General features: G+C 48.8%; 1 protein-coding gene and 1 pseudogene across 4 annotated transcripts in view; one reads left to right on the forward strand and one right to left on the reverse strand.

Annotated features, from left to right (window-relative positions):
• ANKRD11 (ankyrin repeat domain containing 11) overlaps window positions 1-23,333 on the forward strand; it is a 158,968-nt gene that overhangs the window by 79,986 nt on the left and 55,649 nt on the right. The window lies entirely within an intron of this gene.
• On the reverse strand, window positions 13,866-20,628 carry LOC306649099 (PCNA-associated factor-like; annotated as a pseudogene). Its single transcript, XR_013766938.1, has 2 exons — window positions 16,663-20,628; window positions 13,866-16,604 (listed from the first exon to the last, which is right to left on the reverse strand). The product of XR_013766938.1 is annotated as a PCNA-associated factor-like (transcript).

Genomic DNA, 23,333 nt, shown 5'->3' on the forward strand with positions numbered 1-23,333 from the left:
GGGCCCTGGGAGTCCTTTTTTTTTGGCGGTGCTGGGGAATCGAACCCAGGGCCTTGTGCTTGCAAGGCAAGCACTCTACCGACTGAGCTATCTCCCCAGCCCCCTGGGAGTCCTTTTGACCTTAGGTCACAGCCTGCACTTCAGGGCAAGAATCCTTTGTCATCTCTTGACAGCTGCATCTGAGGGTGGCACAGCTGGCAGGACTGCCAAGGAGAGAGGCGTTTGCCAGCCCTTCTTTCTAAGACCCCTGCCAGCTGCAGGCTACCCCGCTCTCCTGTGGAGTGTCCACCTGGGAGTCCTGATGCCACAGCACCCCTCGAGCCCTGTCTGTGAGGTGGCACCTGACAGGCACAACCTGTGCCTTGTGGTGTGGCAGGCTTACCGTTGGCACTGTCTCTTCTGTGTCACCTTGGGATGAATCGCTTGTCTGATGGAAACCTGAGCAAGGGGCAAGTAGATCTGGAGTAAGGGTCGCTGCAGGTTCATGAACTGTCGTGAAGCCACGGTGGCAGAGGTGGGTATCACATGTTTTGGTGTCACCATCCGGAAAGCTTGCTTGTGTGTCACACTGGTCATCTTCAGTGGAGAAGGGGAGAATGTTGACTGACAAAGCAAGTCACAAAACCAGATTCAGTACAGTCTTTCTTACTTTTGCCTGAAAACATGCTATGGTGTCCACTGGGGAGTTGCAGGTGCTGGGGGTGGAACCCAGGGCCTCGTGTGCAAGGCAGGAGCTCTGCCTGTGAGCTGCATCCAGCCCTTGTCTTAATTTTTTCCATAGTAGAATGTTGTTCTTTAGTCATTGTATGGTCAGTTGAGAAAGGAAACGGCCCACCCAGGGGTGGAAGAGAGAGCCCTGCCTCAGTGTTGCAGGTTGAAGGCCACTGTTCTTCACAACTCGGTGATGTGGAAAAGAGAGAGGTCTTAGACGTGGTGTAACTAAACGCTGTTACTGTTAAAACCATCTGTCCCTTTCTTAGCTAAGGTAGTGAAGTGTTTATTTCCAGACTGTCGCTGGCAGTCAGTGAGAGCTGCACTGAGGCCAGGAGTGTCTGAGTTTCTCCTCACCCTCCTGGGACACTGTGCACTGTCTTGGCTCAAGCAGGTTTTGATGGCCTGGGCAGGCCAGCTCATTGCCTTTCTTTACCTTCCCTAGGTCTTCCCAGCAGGCTACAGATGGCAGAGTGCTCCAAGCAATCTCAATCACCAATGTTAGGGCGAGCTAGAGTGGCTGGACAGGGTCACCAATGAATGGCCAGTGTTGGAGGCTGGCCCTCTGAGATCTAATCGGACCTCCCCCATCCTTTTGTGTTAACACAAATGGCAATGTGAGTAAATTCAGTAGTGAAGCATATGAGCCACTGAAGTATATCATATTTCTTAACCCATGGAGCCCCAGGTTCTCAGTTCTGCAAACATTCGTTGAAACCGGTACAGGTGCATTAAAATAGGTTGGAAATCATAATCCAGAGCTTATATAACCTTTATCATCATTGAGAATGAAAACAGATTGTCCTATAAATAGGACACTGGGACAATATTGCAGCTTTTATAAAGTTTTCATAAATAGGATGTTGGGCAAATACAAGGTCTGGGACAATGGGACAAAATAGGGCAATAAGGGCACTAAAGACCTGTTTCTTGGACACAGAATGCCTTTCTCTTTTGTCTCATTTCTCTTTAACAACAGCAACATTTTGTATTTTACAGTATACAAGTCTTTTACTTCACTGGTTTAGTTACTCTTAAGTATTTTATTCTTTGTGATGTTTTTACAAACTGAATTGTTTTCTTAATTTCCTTCATGGATCATTTATTGTTAGTTTATAGACACGAAACCCATTATTTGTGTGTTAATTTGGCATCCTGCAATTAATTGTACTAAGATCATTTATAAGTGGTAAAACTAATAAACAAATACCTTCTACCAAAAAAAAAAAAAAAAAAAAAGACCTGTTTCTTGGACCTCATTACCTTACAGAAGTGCTGAGAGGTGTTTTGTGTGACTCAAGGAGGTAGGTGCCCGAGGAGCGATGTGTTGTGCTGGTGAGAGAGAGAGAGAGAACCCGCTGCTTCTGGCTGTGGGCTCAGGTACAGCTGTTCCCATTTCTCTTCTGTGCGGATGAGGTTTCTTCTGGAAGAGTCCTGAGACCCTGCCTGGTGGACCAGCCAAGGCCATCTGTCCACCTGGCACTGATCGCCAAGGCCACAGCACCATGTGGATGGCTTGTTCCTACCTGGGTGCAGGAGTCCATGGTGTGGCAGCCCTGCCCAGTGCAGTGGGCATTCAGGAGAGATTGCAAAGAGCCTCTGTGCAGCTTTCCCTGGGGGAAAAGAAGGATGGTCCACCCCACACAGGGCGGTGGGCGAGTGTGAGTGTGGCACAGCCTCCTGCCACCTGCAGGGTGGCAGGGCATGCGATGGCTCTTGTCATGCTAACCTGTCCTCTTCCCATCTGCCTCTGCCTGTGGTTCATCTGAGAACAGACCTTTCAACCTGGTTCCATCAAGGTTCCTTGCTTGAGTGTCTAGGAAGTCATATAACCTGTCCTAGAGTATCTGCCATAGCGCGGCCTTTCACTGGTGATGGAGGTGGGGCTGCTGACCTGTGCAGCCATCCTTGGCAGGTGTTGCTGGTGTGGTAGGTCCTTGCTCTCTTGCTTCCAGCACTCTCCTGTTTTCTCCCTTTGGGTTGACAATATATTCAGGGGTTTGAACACCAAGATCTCTTAGAGCCACTGGGTGACAGGTGGCTGGTTTCCATTGCACTTTGGGAAAATATTGCTCGGTGCAGATAGACCTCATCATTGTGGGGGCCAGACTCTGCTCCTGTAAACCCCACATTGAGTCACAGTCACAGCCCAGCAATTGATAGTTCATAGAGACTCCACTATCTTTCCCTTCTGTCTCCTGCTGGAGCACAGGCAGGCGCTTGGCAGTCTCTGCTTTCTCTAGCCTCCTGCAGATAACCTTCTCCTGTTGGCTTTTTGTCTTTGAACGAAGGCTTGTTTGATCCTACAGCAAAGATTCAGACTTTTCAGTGGGCACCTCCCTCCATTGTGCTGCTGGAAGTGGGTCCTGTTGGCATCCTGTTCATGATGCAGGTGCACCACCTGGAGTCTAGCTCTGGAGTAGTCTGCATGGAACCTGCTGCAGGCCTCTGGGCTCTGTCCAGCTGCAGAGAAGAGCAGTTAATAGTGGCATCATAGCTGACTGCTGTGAGAGACGACTTTCCACAGGGAGCTTCATATGCAACCATTTACATTTGGGCCTGGATTAAAGCTGGAGTGGTTTAGAGATGGAGAAGGTGTCTGGTAAATAGAAAGGTGCTTTGACAAGTGAGGGTCAGGAACCTTTGAAACAGAAAGTTTCTGCAGCAGGTTATTTCTATCTATATTCTCAAAATTTTTAGATTAATAATATTTCTGGGGAAATTATCAACTACATTTTACTTTCTAAAAACCAGAGCACTGGAGCTGGCCTTGCCACCGTCCTCCGTGTCTATCCAGGCTCTTCGCTCCAAGCAGGAACATGCCCATGCAGCCCAGGCTCCAGCTGGGCACCTGTAAGTGGGTGGGTCCAGGGGTACATGAGCATCTCTCTGGTCACTTAGGCTTCCTAGTCCCATTTCCAAGGCAAATCATTTCAATCACTTGGTCTAAGCCCCTGGCCCTGCCCCTGGTCTCCAACTTGTTATACCCCTGCTGCAACCTCTTGAGTAGCTAGGGTCACAGTTTTGCGCCAGCTGCACCTGGCCTGAGCTGCTTCTGAAAACACAATTCTCCTGCAGATTTTTCATTCCGTGAGAGAAGGTCTGTGTCAAAAATTCTCAGATTTTGAAGACAAAATAAAAACGCTTGACAGAATAAAAACCGTCATTCCTGGGGTGTGCATGCAAATGGCACAGGATTCTTCTATCTGCTGGGCGGGTGTGGGCCCACCCCACCGCCTCGTAGCCGGTTGCACAGACCTTCCTGGGCAGTCCCAGCTGCATCTGCTCAGGGCAAGCTCTTGCCAGAGTTTTGGTGGGCACAGGGAGCCCGCTTGTGGTGCTCAGGAAGCATGCGATGTGGTCCTGTCACCCAGACTGGGGACAGCAAGCCCCACAGCCCTCCACACTCCTTGTCTGGCCATCAGGCCTTCACAGTCACTTAGTCCAAAACATTTCAACCTTAGGAAAACCTTCTCCACCCAAGTCCCACCCCCCGTAAAAAGCACACACAGCAGTTAAAAAGTCAAAGTGTAAGAGGGTCTCCCTAGTCTCTCATCTCTGTCTGTGCCCCTAGTCAGCCTGTCCTCCTGTCCACCCACATGGGTGAGCTCTTTTAAGTCCCATCAGGCCTGGGGCAGGCTTGGCTCCATCCTGAGAGTTGACTGACTGCTTGGGCCTCTTGGCACATGTGTGCAGAGACAGAAAGGGAAGATGTGAAACAGTGGTGCAGTTGGTTATCACTGACCCTCTCTAACCTGGCCACTGGGAAACTCAGATTACTCTTGCCTATTCCTGAACTTGGGCCTTAAGGAGGTGTGTGAGTGCATACACACGTGTGCACACTGCTCAGTCTTTGTGTGCATCAGTGATGGAAATGAGGAGAGCCAGAGTAAATGCAGGCCACTCACTCACCTTGCCTGTGTCCCTGCGGCTGCTTGCTCAGCCTGCTTTGCAGCATACCCAGTGTGATGTCATATAAGCTCCGTACCTTTGCTGTTTTCTGTGGAGCTCATTATGGTGGTCGAGCCTCATGTCATGCTCTGAAATTAGAATTGGTAGAGATGGTAATAAACATTGATCTGATCATAACCAGTACGTTGGATATCTGTGCTTATAAAATCATGATGCACACATGTTAATCGTGCAGTGCTTCAGCTCAGGTGTTTTAATCCTTGTCTTTCCCACGTTCCTGCCTGGAAAAGACAAAGTGCTTTTGGGAAGCCCTCTAGAGGAACTTTTGTCATCTGCCTGCAGGACTCAGGAAGTGACTGAGCAGCTCTGAGGTCTCCCAGGGGTGCTTTGTGGGTGGTGCAGACTAGCAGTGTGGGGAAGTCCAGCCAGAACACCCGGTGGCTCTTTTCAGGCCCCAGGCCTGGCTCTCTAGTTAGTCCTATTCAGAATGGCTGTTCCAGAGCAGGAATTGGCAACTCTCCCATGCGGGGGTGGGCTGTGTGGGTGGAGAAGGGTGGAACCAGGAGCACAGGGGCCCAGGTAGGCGTTTTAGGTCTGCTGGACTGTGGTCCCCGTTGCCGCTGGAACAGAACTATGGAGACTGATGCTGGAAGGAAGGAATGCAACCAGGCTCCTTTAACCCTTTATTCACCAGGAGGTAGTGGGCTCTAGCAGGGTGACCTGCTAGAGAAGTACCTTTTAGATAGGTAGGATTACAAGGATCTAGAAACAGGAAATCTGGTTGATTCTGTTAATACTGTGAACTTTCAAAAGTCTGATATTAGTGTTTGAAGAAAGGTTGTCGTGCGTAAATACTTAGACTTTCTGTCTGGCAGCACTCTTCTGTTTGGTTACCCTTAGCTGTTCCCCTGCTCTCTGTCAGTCGGACTTTGTTCCCAAACACAGAGGAGTCAGGGTGCTGTCAGCCAGGCAAGGGTGGTGAAGGAGGGGCCAGTGCTCCGCAGACCCTGAGTGGTAGCCAGGGCGATGCCCGCCCAGCTGTCTTTGGGGTACTGACTTGGCATTAAGTGCAATGCTGGTGTTTTCCAGGGTCTCAGGTCCTCCGAGTTTGCACATCAGTTCGTGGAATGAGACCTGTATTGTAGCCTGATTTTATGTGTGGTTGGGAGGAGCTGGAGGAGAAGGCAATAAGAAAGGACTTGGAGGTTGGCCCATGTGTGTGTCTGAAACTTGGGTAGAAGATGCAGAGACCTTTCCGGACAGAGGTTTGGGCTATGGAAGGGAAAAGCACAAGAGGTTCCCAAGGAGGCAGGACAAGGGAAGCAAAGAGGGTAGTAGGTATGGTTTGGGGAAGACCTTAACAGTGTCGGCATGGGGGTCTTTCAGGAAACAAGACCATCTTGGATCTGAGCAGAGGCAGGTGGGGTGTGTGCACTGTCTCAGCACTGCCCTGTGTTCCCTGTGGGACCTTTCTGCCCTGGGATGAAGAGGGGGCCTCCAGTGACCTTGTCCTGCTGCAGGACCATATGTGGAGAAAAGAGGTGACTGACCCTGTCCAGCGGGCACTGTGTGAAAGACTCAGGCCCACTTTCTTGTCTCAGAGGTCAGCATCCAGGACAGCTGTAGTTCCAGCAGCTCTGTTTGTGTTGGTGGCTTACCCCGTAGCCATGTTCTCTGCTGAATGCATGAGTATGTTTGTCCTGTGCACTGGGTTGTGGTGTAGAGCCACCAGGCAGGTGTGTTTGGAAGGAGGCCGTTCCCCCATTCTCCTGGTCTTGGTTACAAGCTACTGGGAGCTAAACAAGATTTTGACTTTTGTGAAACAGAGCAGCTCATGGGAATGTGGACTTCACACGTCAGACCAGTCATTTGTCAGTGTTTCTTTCCCTAGAGTTGTTGGTTTCTGGCCACGCGGCAGCTGTCCTTACTCCTTCCAGCCACCCACTCTGCAGAGCTTCACTCCTGTTGAGGCCCAGCAGCCTCTGGGCTCTGGAGAGCACAGCTGGGGAGTAGCAGCCTGGCCTTCTGTGCATGTTTCTCTACTTGTTAAAAGCAGGTGTTTTGGAATTGAGGCCTCAGTACCCAGTGGACAGCAGTACAGAGATAATGTAGGCTGGACTGCCCCATGCCAGTTTTGATGTGGGCATTGCCTCTTGCTGCATAACCACACCGTTTAACTGGAAATTTTCTTTGTTTGTGTGTCTCGTTCAGGTCCAGCACAAACTTGACTGCGTCATGCCCTAGGGAAAACTACATAGCTTTCTAACTTGCAGGGGAAGTTCTCCCAAGGCTTTCCCTTCCTTTTGTTGTCCTCGCCCTTCTTTCTGTGCTGGGGACTAAACCCAGGGCTTTGTGCATTCCAGGAAAGCACCAGATGAGCTATCTCCCTAGCCCATGAAAGTGCCTTCCTGGTTGGTAGTTCTGTGGCCTCATCCGCCTGCCTGGACTCTGTTGGTTTGTGTTTTGGATGGCCCTTTGGGGGACCAGGAGCCATTTGGAACTGAGCTGCAGAGTGCCCTGAGACATGGTGGCTTTCTGATTCAAGTGTTTGGTTAGACTTTTTCGGGAAATATTTTCACAAACACCCACAAACCTGAGAAAATAGTTCCCTGCATACCCAGTTTCATTAATAACCAGCATTTTGCCAGCATGGTATTAAAAAACCTCCTGGTTGTGTTCTTTTAAAATTTCAGTTTCTTTCTCATATAACTTAAAAAATTTGAGCATTTTTCAAGTAAATTTCAGCCATCCTGTCACTTTAGCAGTGAGTTTTCTGGCGATAGCTCTGGCATACTTTGAAAATCCTTGGCCTCTGTTTTCTTAGCAGCTGCCTGCTCAAGCAGCTGGCTCTGCTGAGCTCGGTTCTCACCCTCCTTGCTGAAGGATAGGTGGGGCCAGAGAGCAGGGGCTTCCTGCAGCCTGGGCCCCCATAGCCGACAGCACTGCTGTGGTGTATGTGACTGGAGTCCTCGCCTGTCAGGAGCCCTGAGAAAACGGTCTGCAGAGGAAGCCACGTCTGGCTTTCTTCCCAGTGCTTTGGGCATTCCATGCCTCTCACTATGTCCTTTTGTTCTTTTCCTCTAGAGGTAGCAAGCTTTACTGGTATCTTTCTGAACATGAGGCACAGGCCCTGTCTTTGGGGTCTTCCTTTTTCCCCGGTGCTGGGAATGGTTTCCAGAGCCTCACAGGTGCTGAGCAGTCATTCTAGTCCAGAGGTTTCTGATTCTTGATTCCTGCAAGGAATTGGTGGGAGAAACTCTGGTCAAGCAGTGTAGACCCCACACCTGCCTTCAGGGTCTGGAACAGATTGCGTCTTTTGAGTTCCCACAGAATTTTTTCTGGCTCATAGGCAACTCTCGATGCCCATGGAATCACGGCCATCAGGCATGCCTTCTCTGTCCTCAGCGCACTGGGGTGGATGAGTTCCTCTTGTTTTTGTGGAGGAGCCTCTTCTGCTCAGGGGCATAAGTGGTGTGGCTGGCTTGGGCACAGGGCACAGTCCTGGTGGGACTGTCTGGTCTGGTGCCTGTGGGTGCTGGAGAAGATGTCTGTCCACGGGTTCTTGATGCTGCACCTGCCTCCTGTGTCCTGTGTCATGGGGTGAGCTGGGAGTGCAGGCCTGCCGAGACCTCATGGTGTCCTTTGGTGGGATCCGAGTCAGCTTGGTCACGTAGAGGTAGTTCTTGGGTTGGTGCACACCTTCCTGTGCACCACCTACGCCATCCCTGCCTCAGCCAGGGGCTGCCCGTGCCAGGCATCATCATTCACGGCAAACAAGACTGCATCAAACAGACATGGTTCTGGTAGTGCTGGACTGCTCTGTCTACTCAAGTGAAGGTTTAAGGTCTTGCCTTAGTACGTCTCATTGGTCTTGAGGCCGGGTGGGCAGATGGTAACTCCATCACCACATGGAGATTTCTTACTGAGTGACACAGGCTCCACCCAGCCCTTCTGGGCGCCTCTCCTGTGTGTTCTCGGAGCTGTGGGGTAAGTGGAGGGTGCATGGCCCTTGACAGGTGTTCTCCTCTGCCCTGCTCAGCTGTGGGCATCAACACCGTGGATGCCTTCCTCAGCACAAGGGTCTCCCTAATTCACCCTCACCTCTGTTTTGTGTCCTCTGCAGTGAAGAGACAGGGGCCAGGTGGGTGCAGGTCGGTGGGTGGGGCCGCCATGCACATGGAAGTGACCTGGGCTTCGGTTGGTTGCCTGTCAAATGAGGCAGGCACACGTAGCTTGGGGGAGAGCTCTGGGGCTACTGGTGCTAGAGCAAGTGAGGTACCAATGTGTGCCAGTGTGGAGCTTGCTGCCTGTTCCTGTGTGGTTGGAGGAGTTTGTATCATGGCCCCAGGGCACTGCACGGTGGAGCTTCTGTCTGGGATTTGGGGCAGGGAGATTTCAGATCTCTTGACTCGCTCAATCCACACTGGGCCCAGGATGTTGCTGGGACTTAACGGCACAGGAGAAGGTGTTGGCCACAGCCTTTGGTCTCTAGCATCACTTTCCATACTGAACCCTGGCTTCCCCTGCCTTCCAGACACTTCTCTACTTCCTCAGAGCTGAGTCCAAGAAGAAGGAGCCATGCTCCCTTTGTACATCCAGGAATTTGGGGAGAGGAAGAAAAGCTACTTTTTCTAATTCCAGTGCTCTTCTTTTTCCTACCAACTGATTTTCACCACACGATTGAAGTGGCTCATCCCCTTCCCCACTGTTCCTGAGACTTAGGCTTCCTCAGGTCCTCAACCCTTTACCCTGTGGGGCTTTCTGGCCCTCACCGAGATTGTCCTGCAGTGGCAGGAGTTTGCACCATGGTCTCTGGGGAGCCTGGGCCTGCTGGGCTGTGCCTAGAGGGTCCTGAGCTTGAGTCCCTGAGATGACTCAAGGCTGGTGTGATTCCATCCTTGTTTCTTGGAGATAATGAGCATCACTTGCAGGTGTTGGAGACGACACAGAACAATCCTTTGTATGCTTTCCCTAGTTTCCCCAGTGGTAGTTGCAAAATAGAGTTTGACAGCCAGAATACGGGCACTGATTCAGTCCTCTGATCTTGCTGTGATGGCCACAGCTTTCCTGGTACTTGGTGCGTGTGTTTGGTTCTGTGAATCTTTATTATGCATGCAGGCAGTCAAGACACTAATGCAGCAGCACAATGGCCTGCGTGTGCGTCCCAGCCCAGCCCCTGCAGCCACCAGCCTGCTTCCCATCTCTGAGCTGGTCCCAGCCTTGTTACTGTTGGGAGGGAATCTTACCCCACTCTGGGCACACTGTGTTTTGCTCATGCATTCCTCAGTTGATGGGCATCTGAAGTGCTGCTCTTCTGGCTGCCGTAGACAGAGCTGCTATGAACATTTGCCCCCAAGGGTCTATGTGGATGTGTTCCCATCGGGCCACACCTATGTTTGAGTCAAGCCTCTTGGAGAGGAGAGAGCCTCTTGAGGTGGGGTGCTGTAACTGGGTTCAGGTGCTGTCTGCTCTGTGCTAGATAGCGACAGGTCCCTTCTGGAGGAGTGTGGACTCCTCCCAGCCCATCATCCCTTGGCTGCCTGCTCAGGGGACCTGCTCCTGCTGTCCCTCTCCCTCTTTGTTCTGAGGCCTTTTATTGATTGTCCTGTATTTTCCTTTAGAGTAAAAAAATTAAATTGAGAACAAGACAAAATGCTGCACAAAATTGCTCTGGAAACCTGTTTAGTTTGGGCAGAGTGTATTGGAATCTGGTCTGATTTAGGACTTAGTATTCAAACCATTGAACAGTGTAAGCATTGAGAACAAGACCAGAACCCATCAAGGTAGCCTTCTAGATGAAACCAGAAGTTCTGTCAAGTGCAGCTTCCTGTTAGGCCCTGAAGAGCTACAGCAGTAGCAAATAAGCAGCATGAAGACTGGCCAGAACCCAAGTCTCCTCCTTTTCCTTTTACATTTAATAATACAAAAAGAGGGAGATTTAAGGGAATTTCTTGATTGGGATTGCTATTTTAATGCCAGGTCCCTATAATCAGAGCTGCTTTTAACCCACAACAGGAGGTGAGAAGTGTCAAGTCACACTGGCCCTGCTGTGGGGTCCCAGGGGTCAGTGGGAGACTTCCAAGTTGTGGGCTGCTCAGACTGGGCGGTCTCTGCTTTCCCCAGTGGAGCATGGTGGAGGCCTGCTGGTCTTGCACACAGCTGTCTCACGTCACAGAGCAGTGCCAACGCTACCTTTGCTGGCCTGGACCTCTGCAGGACCTGGGAGCTGATACCCCAAGGTGCTGCCCTACTGCTTGAGGAATGTGGCACTCTCCATGCTGTGGACCTTTGTGCTGTGCTGCCGTGTGAGACACCAGGGACACGGGAACTCGTGGTCCTCTCCCACAGAAGGGACTGTGCCTCCTCATCCCGGAGCAGCAGGGTGGTGGGGAGAGGGAGCAGGTGTCCTGTGAGTCTCTGGTGGCACCTTACCCTGTGTGCTCAGTTAGCTGCTGTAGGCTGTGGGTCAACGTCTGTGGTCTCTGTCTATACAACCAAGCCGCTTCACAGCAGTGAAGATGATGGACAGGGGCAGGGACCATGTGGGGCTTGAAAAGCCCAGTGTTGTCATCTGGCCCTCTCTTGACAATGTTGGCTGACCCCTGTCCTGGGCACCCTTAGAAGAGGACTCTTGAGGGATTGTCTGTTAAACCACGGTCATGTCCATGGATTGTTGTGCCTCCGACCAGAGTGGCTCTTAGCATTCACGCCACAAAAAGCGGTGTGATATGGGTTAGGAAAGAGGACTGCTGCAGTTCTTAAGAAACGTCTGCTGATTGCAGGCAGGTTGAACCCAATTTGTATGGAAGACAGTTTCAGAGCCTAGGTCCTGTTAGCATGGACACAACAGTAGGACTTTAGGTCAGCAGTGTAATGAAGACACCTGCTTCTCAGTCATGGAGGCAGGCATAGGATAGGAGCAGGGAGATCTGAAACAAGTTGAGAAGTTTTTGGAGCCAGTGGGTGTGGTGGCTATACCTGTAATCCTATCTCCTCTGGAAACGGAGCCAGGAGAATTCCAAGTTCTTGGCCAGCCTGGGCATCTTAACAAGACCCTGTCTCAAAATACAGTAAAAAGTTCTGGGGACGTAACTTGGTGGTGGAGCAGCCCTGGGCTAATCCCTAGTGTGGGTAGAGAGCCCCTTCTCTGGCCAGGCGAGTGCAGGCTGAGCCTCTCACCTGGGGCTCCCCTGCTGGCCTCTCTGCAGCACACTCTGGGGCAGCTCTTGGAGCTCACTGTTATTTTGCTAGGGGATGTGTTTTGTGTTTTGCATACCCCACAGTTTGGTTGTGTGCTCTCTAGCACTGGAACCCTACATCTGCTGAGTTATGATGGGGACATTAGGCAGCAATTATAGAATTATCTGTGCACACTCACATCCCTGTGTGGTGCCTTTGGTCTGAGGCTTTAGAAGGCATGAGATGCCCCTGGGGTTCTCAAGTGAGGTTTCTAGAATTCCACTTGCACGTCTTTTCTTTCATAAACCTGTGATCTATTCTGGAATATTCCCCCTTCCTCCAGATCTCTGAGCCATGTCTAGCACTTGCCTCCCTGGCTCAGTGTGTTAGAGGGACTGCAGGTGTCTAACATTGGTGGGGAATCCTTGTCACTTTAAGGCTGTTTTATTAGAAAGTTTCTTTGGCCTTCCAGACTTACATATGAAACACATTTCACTGCATCCTCCAAAGTTTGAGGGAAACCTTGGAATGTGATTTTCATGCTAAAATTCGGCTGCTTTGGTTCACAGTGTTCTGAGTGTGCTGCTGCCTGTCCAGGCTGAGTGTGGCAGGGTTGGGGGCAGACAAGCCAGCACAGGTCGGGGGAATGACTCCACTGCGGGATGCTTTTCAGGGCAGCAAGGGAGGGAAAGTGCACGTGAAGGCCACTGCGTTTTGAGGCATTGTGTGTGGAACTGGCATCGCTTGCACTTTCTCTGTTCAGGTGGTTCTTATCCTGAATGAGATGTGTGTCTGCTGTCTCGCTGCATGACAAAGCACCCCAAAATTAATGTTACAAACACCAGCAGTTTGTTTCTCTCAGTCTTTTGTTTTCCCAGGTGGTTTTGTGCTGGCATACCTAAGTGGTTTCTGGGGTTTCTCATCTCCTGGTCTGGCTTGGACTTCCTGAGGGAATCAGAGTTTTCCAGGTGGCAGGTCTATGGGAGGACCTGCCCAATAATAGAGTGAAAGAGAATTTAGGTTGTTTCCTCTAAATTTTTGACACACGTTTGAGCTATCTGTTTTTTCTTTTAGGGGTTTTGAAACTTTGCACCACTAATCTTAGCTGGCATTTAAGCATATGTAGGGAATTCATGAAGCCTTAGAGAGGTCTTTACATTGTGCAGTGAAAGAAGAAAATTAAAATGAAAACATGCATACTTGTGATGAGAATTCTGTCTTCCGAAGGCTTTCGGTGAGCCCTCCTGGTGGGGTGGGCTGTTTATCAAGCACTCGTCATGTTTCATGCAGGCTTCAGGTTGGACTTCATTGTGCAGCTGTGCACATGCTTGGTTCTAAAAAACTTAAGCAGTCTCCCAGCTCAGCTTTGGCTCTGCTTCCAGGCCAGGCAGGTTCTGCAAGCACTGGAACGGGGAGTGACTCAGGCACCCTCCTGGAGCACTGAGCTGCCCTGCCCCGGGGCCCTGGAAACCTGGCATGTGTTTGCACTGGCCCAGTGCTTGTTTGAGTAGGGGAAGAACAAGGGGCAGTTGGCACGTCAGGAGATTCAAGCAGAAATGTCCTCTCTTTTGTTAACCTGCCTGTTAAATTGGGCAAAGAATTTGATATCCTGCTGAAACTTGCATCTTCTAACAAAACTAGGTGCACTTACTGAGACGCAAGGGCACTGGGGGATTAGTCTGACTTACCTTTCTGCAGGTGAAGAGCACTTACGACTCATGAGGCTTGGTGGTGAAGGTCCTACCCTTGCACTTGCCAGCGCCCTTCCTTTCTGGGAGGCCTGAGCAATCTTTGTTCATCTGCAGAGGCATGAGAGTCTGAAGGCCTTGTCCAGAGTGGGTTGGTTTCAACATGTGGGTGATTTCCCAGGTTTATGCCTTTGTACTGAGTCTCCAGGGTCTCTTGCCTTGATAGCGGGACCCTGAGGTTGGGATGGTGTTTCGGGGTGTAGTGATCTGGCTCCACTCAGGGTAGGCTCATTCCCAGCAGGTAGGCCCTTCAGGTGGTGGGTGCTATTTCAGAGTTTATTATATCAAGTAAGATAATGCTTGCTGGTGAACAGGGTGAATTGACACAAGCTCTCAGCTGCAAAGTTGAACAGTGCTGAAGGTGGTCAGGAAACAGGCAGACAGCTTGCTCTGCTCTGTGGTGTTTGCTGGGCCTTGGAGAAGGCCAGCTGGGAAATCCCCATACCGAGGCCCAGGCCCCAAGTTCTGCTTCTATGGTCTGCCTCTGGGAAGGAAGAAGAGGGTTCAGTGGGATTTCTTAAGGAAGTGTAGAGGTAGTGGCTCAGGATGACTCAGAGACCCCCACATGTTGGTTGCAAGGTTCAGACCTACAGAGGACAGGGTGCCAAGCCTTGTTTGCACTCGGGTTCAGATAACAGGAGGTGGTGTGGAGGTCTGGAATCATGCTTGATGATCGGTTTGCCTGTGAAATTAGCATGTGCCAAGCTGGGGTGGAAGCACTTGAATACTGGAAAGATGTCTCATTTGAGCACTAATGTCAACAGGATCCCTGGTGTGTTGTATTTAATTCTCTGTGGTAGTTTAGAAAAGCAGTTTGTGAGATACAACAAAACATTGTTAATGACCTGTGTATTTTTTGTTCTTTTTTTTCCGAAACAGGGTCTGGCTGTGTTTCCCAGGCTGGGCCTGAACTGGACCCACACCTTCTCCTTGTGCCTTGCATGCCATGTTGATCTGTTGCCTCTATTTCTCCATTGCTAAAATCAGTGAAGAGTCTGTCTTGCTGGGGTCAAAAGGCACAGGAAATGGATTGGAGTGTAATTCACTGGAGCACTTGTCTAGTGTGTATGAGGACTTGTGTTCAGTGCTCAGCACTACAAGCTAATAAATTTAAAGAAAAGTTAAAAACAGAGGAAACATTACAGGGTCAGTTTTGAAGGTAGGTTCCAGAAGTCAAGCATAGCAACTGTGTCTGATTTGGCTTAGAAGAATTTACTACTTTTCATTGTCTTTTACTGCAGTGTTCTATTTAAAAAAAAAAAAAGGAAAGATGCACCCCGTCAGTGAACTGTTGGCTTAGTAATTGCGAATCATGTTGTGTGAACTCTTGAGTGTGGGACACATGTCTCTTCGACCTTTCTTTTGGGTATATGTTGGCACTATTGCGGTGCACCCCTCCCCAGTGGGAATTGAACCCAGGGGCGCTGAGCCACACCCCCAGTTCTTTTTATTTTGAGGCAGGGTCTCCCTAAATTGGCTTAACCTCCTGGACAGCTGGGATTGGCAGGCATGTGCCACTGAACCTGTCTTGTTGCCCTTTGAGGAACCTCTACCCCGTTGCATGGTAGCCATGCCATTTGACACTTCTCCTGGCAATTTGTAGGGCTCTCATCCCTCCACATCCTCACTGCTACCCATGCTGTAGCCAGTCAGGACATGGTCATTACAGTCCCTGCTTGTTTTCCTGGGCTGGAAGCTGTGACCTTTAACAGCAGATGCAGTGGATCCAAGGGGAACAGTTGGTGTGTTTGGCCAGATGTCTTTATCCCAACCCACCCAGTATTCAGGGTTCAGGCCTGGGTCTGGTAGAGCCCCTTCTCAGTGCTGTCCTATGGCTGCGCAGCGAGCCTTTCTGCCAGCTTGCCCACTCCCCACCTCTGCTCTTTGGTTATTTTGTACTAAGCTTTGGGAATAAATGATGTCAAATCATTTATGGTGTTGCACTGTTAGCACTGTGACCTGTCCTGCCCACAGAGCAGCCATCTACCTCTTAGGACGTCACAGCTGGCCTAGGAGTTGACCTGCACCAGCCTCAGGACTCCTAGGCTCATGGGGCTGACACACAGGCTCTTGTTTCTTTACAAAAATAAGTACTCTTTTATTTCAAATTTCATAAAAACATGCCTGTTAAAGCATGGTTAATTTAGAAAATTGACAGCTTGTCAGTAAGCAGAAAGTGTGCTAGGAAAGCAAGAACCTCCATTCGCAAGCAGCAGTGCACCCGCTTCTTCAGCTCTGCCACCACTTATCCTAAGAAGTGCTGTGAAAGCTCTGAGGACTTCGGACAGCTCGTGTGGCTTACAGCATGATTTGCCTGTCATGTTTTATTGATTTGCAACTTTAAAAGTATAGGTGCAAAGGGTAATATTTTATGATTCTGAATCAAATAAATATCCAAGAAAAATTCCTCTCTATTAATGTGGCTTATGAAATCGTTTTGCCTCATTCTGTGCTAGTATTTTGTCTTTTTGTTGTTTTAGAAACTTTGATTATCAATTGTTTAAATCCTCAAGGCTAAATTGTCCTTAACTTTTTCCACATCCATCCAAATTTTTTTAAGATGATATCTTTGGCTCCCTTTCTGAAAAATGACAGAAATTAAGTTTAATTAATACTGAATTTTTTTGATGTGCAAAACTTTATTTTTTTTTTCTCCATTTTTTTAAGAACCGACACCAAAGACCATTGTTTATTATGGTACTAGTTGAAGGTAATTACAGACATTATATTGAAGCAAGGTAACAGTTGGCAGCTTAAAGATCTCACCCTTCCAATATAAGGGCAACTAATTTGTACACATACAATTTATTAAAAGGTGTAGAAGCTCTTGTTGGGCAGGAAAGAACACCAAACGGGCCTGTCCTAGATAAAGCTGCCAGATAACCTTGACTCTGTTGAGAACAGCCTGATACATAAGGTGAGCATGTTTCCAAATTTTGAAGCGTTTACGTTTTCAGAATCCAAATCAATGGTGGTCACTGATCCCTGGAACTGACCATCCTGTGGGGGATACAGCCTCACCCTGGGCTGAAGTACTGCAACTAGGTCTGAAACCTCATGAAAGGCCAGTGTTGCAGGCTCCGGTACTCAGCTACAGGTGATCCTTTGCAACCTTATGGTAGGCTGCTCCCTTCGATATTCTGTATTAAATCGGCCATGTCCACAAGATCTATAGTGAAAAGCTTGATGTGCAAAACTTGGACTCTGCTTTTTAAAGCATTTAAATTTAATAAAAACATAGCATCATTTCAATGTCTAAGTGTCAATATATATGGCAACAGTACAAAGAAGTAAGCAAATTTCAAATACAGTACATTAGTAATTGGAACATTATGCAGTGATTTAATGTTAGCAAGAACAAGAAGCTATATAATAATAGGTAAAAGAACCAACATACTGCATTAAATTGAATATTAACCTATGTAACCATAATTTTACAAATTCTCCAATTTCATAACTTGTTTTTGAATAAATTTTAGCCTCATTTTTAAATTAACTGCCTATCAACAAAGCTTATTGAACAAACATTATCTATGCAAATTTATACCCTAAAATATCAGAATAAACAGGAGACATTACTCAAAGATTAGTAAGTTCTATTCTTTTTCATCAGCTGTGTGGTCAGATTGTAAAGGACATCCTTTTCTCTTTGCTTTTCCTAAGCCACCGCTCCTTGCCTCTTCAGGGATCCGATTCTCCTTTTCAGAATCTTTAGGGGACAGCCAGCCAGAAGAATTCTCCAATTCCTTTTTGCCACTTGGGAGTTGGACATACACAAACTGGATTTTCTCCCGCATACATGTTTCAGCTTTCCTTGATGTGAGTGATGTAGGGTTAGCGGCAGAGGTGGAGGAACCATGGGCCTTTCTTGAGAAGCCACCACTTTTCTGTAGGTGCCTGGGGCGCTGTCTGTTTTGGTTTGTCCCATGTTCAAATGGGAGGAGACGAGAAAAACACAGCACAGGGAAGGGTGTTTCACAGGACAAGGACCCCGCACAGGCTCTTGTGTGTGTGGTGTGCAATGTCCCATTGGGGAGCCCCTCATTTGGAGCCTCACCTCTTTTTAGAGTGGCATTTGAGGCAGTGTCTGGTTGGAGACCCTTCCCTGTGTACCTGCTGCTCCTTCCAGCCTTCTGGCCTCCGTGTCCTCACTGGAACAACCCTGCCCAAAGAAGCCTGTCATCCAGAACTGTGCTCACATCTGGAACTTGCCACTGTCCTCTCCTTTGGATCCATTGTTGAGATCAGTAATTAACTTTAAGAAGGAATTCTGTCACAGTAGACTGCATTGTTTGTAAGCGGTACATGTTGTGTTTAAGCAGGGAAGGATGAAAGTTTAGAAAGACTGCTGATACTCTGTCGGGAGGAGGCCCTCCCAGTCCTGGCACAGTCTGTAGGTGGCACGGCACTCCCCCGGTCGCTCAAGTCTCCTTGTGGCAGCTGCCTTTGCCTGGTCTGGCCTCAGCCACCCATGGGTGCATGCTTCTCCTCTCTGGTCGTCTTCTGCTTGCTCACCCTCTCTGCCCCAAGCCCCTTAACAGGCAGGGGGACTTTGGCTCTTTATAGGTTCTGTTTGTGATCCCGGGCAAGTCCGTTGAGCCTGGTCTCCCTGTCTAGGGGATTGAGGACACTTTGCGCTTCAGTCCTGCTTATTTGCTGGGATCACCAACAGGTTCTGTTGGACAAGGGTGCCTTCTCTCAGATGGGAGCCACCCCAGCAGGACCCGTTCATTCAGAAAGGACACACCACGATGTTACAAGCAGCATCTTTGCCCCTTTTTGCTGTGCTTACGAGTATTGGTTCCACAGTGCTGATGCTGTGATTTTGCAGGTCGGTGTGAGTTGATTGTGCTGTACCATCAGTGATAGTCCAAGCTGGAGGAGGCCGTGCGCTCAGAAGCAGGCAGAAGGCACCACAGGTGGTAACTGTAGAAAGTTCTTGCTGAGTCTTTGCCCACCTGATGGTCTCTCGGTAGAAGCAGTCTGGAAGTGTTGGCTCTTTCATTTCATTGCCGCCTCCTGTTGACCTTTTTCAAAAAGTATGGGTCATCTTTGGCCAGGGGCACCTCAGGGCTGAGCAAATAAGTAGGAACGGGCTTCACCGCCCCTGCTTATCCCTCAGGCCCTCTGCTGACGGGAAGTCCTAAGGCATCCATCTGCCTGTGGAGTCAGCAATGTTTAGGTTTTTTGTTGTTTTCGTTTCGTTTGTTTTTTCCCTGTTGCTTTGAGATCAAACTAAGCATGCCCTTCCAACATTTCCTTCCTGCACTAGTGTGCCTTCAGTATGTCATTCTGTGAAAACCCTGGGACTTAACCCCTGCCACCTTGCCCCCACCTTGGTATTTGAAGCACACTGACCACAGGCTAGTCAGCAGGCAGACCTGGCTCCTGTAGTGCTTCTCTGTGATCTCTCCAAGCAGGGTTGCATGCGTGGCATTTGGGACATGTGCATAGGTCTGCAGGCTCTAGACAGTCAGTGCCCAGCAACTCCTGGGCTCTTGTTCAAAAGTTGAGAGTCAGGGGGTAGAGGGTCTTCAGGTTCTAGGTTGGAAGACTGTGCTTCAGCAGGACAATTTTTCTACTTAATGAGAGTTTGGTTTATCACGCGTAAAGCTTTTATGAATGCCTAAGAGATATGAATGGGTAAGCCCCTTCCCCACCTCCAGATCGAACCTAGGACCTCACATGTGCCAGGCAAGTAGTATACCAATGAGCTACACTCCCAGTTCTTTTCATTTTACTTTGGACAGGATTTCGCTGAGTTTCCCAGGCTGGCTTGGAACTCGTCCCATGAGTGTCTGGGATTGTGGGCATGTGCACCACCATCCCCTGCTAGAGGCTATTTCAGTCACCCATGCAGTGTGTTCACGAGTGATGAGCTGGTATTAGAGCTGGAGCCTGAGGGAGGGGTTGTTAGGCAGCCTGGCTGCTGGGCAGGGTCCTGTTAGGCATTTGCAACCCTGAACCCTCAGACAGGGTTGGCTGCATGGCTGGAAGCCAGCTCTGTGCTTTGTGTGGCTCTGTCGGTTTCTCCTGTTGGCAAAGGCAGGGAAGGCCTGGTAGTTGGTCACTGTGCAGCCCTGATCTAATTTGGGGTGCCTCAGTGCTGATGGGTTTGCATCCTTGTAGGGCTGTTGATCATTAAACAGTGCATTGCATAAAACTGTGGCCAGGTTCTTCCCGGTGCTATGGATTGTGTTCATTGTGTGTGGTAAATCTTTTCCAACTCCTCCTTGGAGATTCTTGCAGAATTAGGCAGTAAGTTCCTGTTCACTCTCTTATAATTTTTACATCAGAGTTAAGATGTAAAATAGGAGTTAAATAGCCCCTGCAAAGTTAATACTTAAACATTCAATGCTTAATGCTATTCTTGTACTGTCCTTAAATGTGTTAGTTTCAAATCACTTTATTATAATGGTTCCTTTGCTTAAACAAGACACTGAGCAGAAGAAACTGAGAAAAAGGAGAAAGGAGAAAAGCAGTCTTTAAAAACTGGTGGTGTCCTGGCTGGGTGCTCAGAGAAGGTGCCTGACCTGCCAGCTCAGTGCCACATGTCACCTGGCAGCACCCAGGGAGAGCACCCTCAGCTCTGCGGGGTCTGTGCTTGAAGCCAAGCTGGTTCACTTGGTAGACAGGCCAGGTTCAGGAAGTGTTGGTACAAGGAATGGAGTGTCCAGGGCTTGGTTTTCAGGGGGTCAGTCACAGTGTGTGTACTGCCTGGAGGGGCTTGGGTGAGAGGATGCAGCCCTGACCAGGGGCCTCCATGTGGGAAGGGGCTTCTGAGCATGCAGCCCAATGGCTTGCTGTCCTGAACTTGCTGAGCAGCTCTGGTAAGTGCACTAGGAGTGTGCATTCAGGGACTTCTGGGTGCCCCTTTGGGTCCAGCTGGGCACAGCCCTCCTGTTCACCTTGCTTCCTCTCAGTAAGCTGTGGACAGGGACTCAACTGGCCTGGACACCTGGCTTCTCTAGTTGTGGCCTTTGGCGCAGGCCCAGTGGTGAATGCCAGGCTGTGTGCTGAGCCAGTGTGTCCCCAACACATTGTGTTATCTGCCCAGCAGCCATCCCCAGGCAGTGTTGCTGCACATCCCCGGGCAGTGTTGCTGCAGGCGTTTTTTTTTTTTTTTTTTTTTTTTTTTTTTTTTTTTTATTATTATTATTTTTTTTTAATCCGTATTTTTTGGTTCATTGTATTTATGCATCATTGGTGGGGATTCATTGTTATGGATTCATAATAGGAAACAGTGTGACTTGGCTAATAGCATTCCTCAGTGTGGTTCCCCCACCGCTCTCCTACTCCCTCTGCTGGTCCCTTTATCTACTCTGCTGATCTCCCTTCAGTTTTCTTGGAAGGTTCCCCCAGCTTTCTTCTCCTTTTTTCTCTGTAGCTTTCGTATATGAAAGAAAACATACAACATACGACCCTTGACTGATCCCCACTTCCCCCTTTTGTTACTGGGAATTGAATCCTGGGGTGCATAACCACTTGGCCACATCCCTGGTCCTTTTTTATTTTTGAGACAATCTCGCTGAGTTGCTTAAGGCCTAAGTTGCTGAGGCTGGCCTTGAACTTGGGATCCTCTTGCCTCTGCCTCCCTAGTCGGTGGGGTTCTAATTGTACACCATCACGCCGGGCTCTGTCCTCATTTCTCAGTTGTTTCCTGTGTTGTGCAGGAGATTTTTTATTTGCTGTCATCCCATTTATTAACTCTTTGCATTATTTCTGGGCTTTAGGGATCCTACTAAGAAAGTCATTGCCTGTGCCTAAAAGCTGGAGTGTTGACCCTACGTTTTCTTATCGGAGTTCCGTATTTTCTGGTCTAATTTGGAGGTCTTTGATCTGTTTTGAGTTGACTTTTGTGCAGGGTGAGAGATAAGGGTCCAGTTTCATTCTTCATCATGTGTATAACTTGTTTTCCTTGCACCATTTGTTAAAAAGGTTGTCTTTTCTCCAGTGTATGTTTTTGGCTCCTTTTTAAAGAATCAGATGACTGTTTCTGTGTAGGTTTTTCTGTGTCTTCTATTCTGCACCATTGGTCTGTCTTGTTTTTATTCTGCACCACTGGTCTGTTTGTTTTTATGCCAGTACCTGTGCATTTTTTGTTACTATATCTCTGTAGTATCATTTGAAATCAGATATTTTGATGCCTCCAGCATTGTTTTTTGGCTTTGGCTATTGCTTTGCTATTGCTTTGGCTATTCTGGGTCTCCTATTCTTCCAAATGAATTTTAGGAATCCCCCACCCCCAGCCTGTGAACAGTGTCATTGGTATTTTGGTGACAATTGCATTGAGTCTGTATATTGCTTTGGTAATGTGGCCATTTTTACCATATTAATTCTGCCTATCCATGAGAGATCTTTCCATCTTCTGAGGTCTCCAATTTCTTTCTTTCTTCAGTGTTCTGTAGTTTTCATTGTAGAGGTCTTTCACATACTTGTATTTATTCCTAGGTGTGTTCTGTTTGTTTGCTTGTTTTTGAGGCTGTCATGAATAGGATTGTTTTTTTCGTTTTTGTTTTTGTTTTTGCATTCTCTTCAAAAAGTCATGGCTTGCTGGGTGTGGTGGTGAATACCTATAATCCCAGCTACTTGGAAGGCTGAGGCAAGAGAATTGTAAATTTGAGGCCAGCCTCAAAATAAAAAAAGAGTGGGGGTATAGCTCAGTGATGAAGTACCCCTGGATTTAACCCCCAGTATCCCCCCCCCCCCCCCCCCAAAAAAGGAAGAGAAAGAATGGCTGTATGGAGATAAAATTGACATACCTTAGCCTTCACCCATTGAAAGCATACTGTTGAGTGGCAGGATGTTCACAGGTGTGTACAGCCACTAATGTTGGTTTTAGAACTCTTATCAGGATGAAACTCCCTCCCTTCCACTGGGGATTTAACCCAGGGTTGCTGAATCATACCCCAATCCAAAAATACTCTCTGAAAACTACTGACAGAAAGATACTTCCTCAGCCCAGTGCAGGACATTATAAGAAATGCCCACAACTGCTGGGTGTGGTGGCCACTCATAGAATCCCAGCAACTCAGGAAGTGGAGGCAGGGGGATGGCAAGTTTGAGATCCTGTCTCAAAATTAAAAAGTACAAAGAGCTAGATTCCTAGCTCAGTGGTAGAGTGCTTGTCTAATTGGTGGGGCCAGCCCCCTGGGTTCCATCCCCACTAACACCCCCCCCCCCAAAAAAAAAATTAATAAAACAGAAGTGATGCTGACAGCTGCCTGAGCACATCCTCCCTGCTGTGTGTCGCGGTGTGCTCACCTCTTCTTCCTTTAAATGACCGTTTTTACCCCCAAAGTACTATGCATCTGAGAAAATTAGGAACCCAAGAAGCAGCAAGACACAGGTGGCACATCTCCCACCTGCAGGGCAGGTGTTCTGTGTGCACGTGCTGGCTGGTTTTGCACGGCAGCCTGCTTAGACGCTGTCGTGTGTGTGCCCACATTGCTACAGCCTGCCTCCAGCCTCCAGGTGCCCTGGGTCCTTTCCTGCTACTGACCCTGTGGAGCTGGGGCCGCTCAGTAAGCTGGAAGCCTCCGCTTCCAATTTTGTCTCCTTGGTCAGTCACTTGAATTAGGTACCCACCTGTGGCTTGTTCAGCCTCTGCCGTACTTTTGCCTTCTGTTTATGTTCTTACCTTCACTCTTTTGGGTATTCTCCCATTTTTAGAATCTCTTTATCAGAATGCCTTTAGAAATACACACATCTCTCCCCAGGAAGCTGTACCTGGATTCCCAGCTTGCCCTGGGCCATCCTGTCTTTCTGGATTCTGAATAGCTA

The sequence above is a fragment of the Sciurus vulgaris genome, assembly GCF_902686455.1.
Source record: "Sciurus vulgaris genome assembly, chromosome: 17".
In the NCBI taxonomy this organism is placed as follows: Eukaryota; Metazoa; Chordata; class Mammalia; order Rodentia; family Sciuridae; genus Sciurus; species Sciurus vulgaris.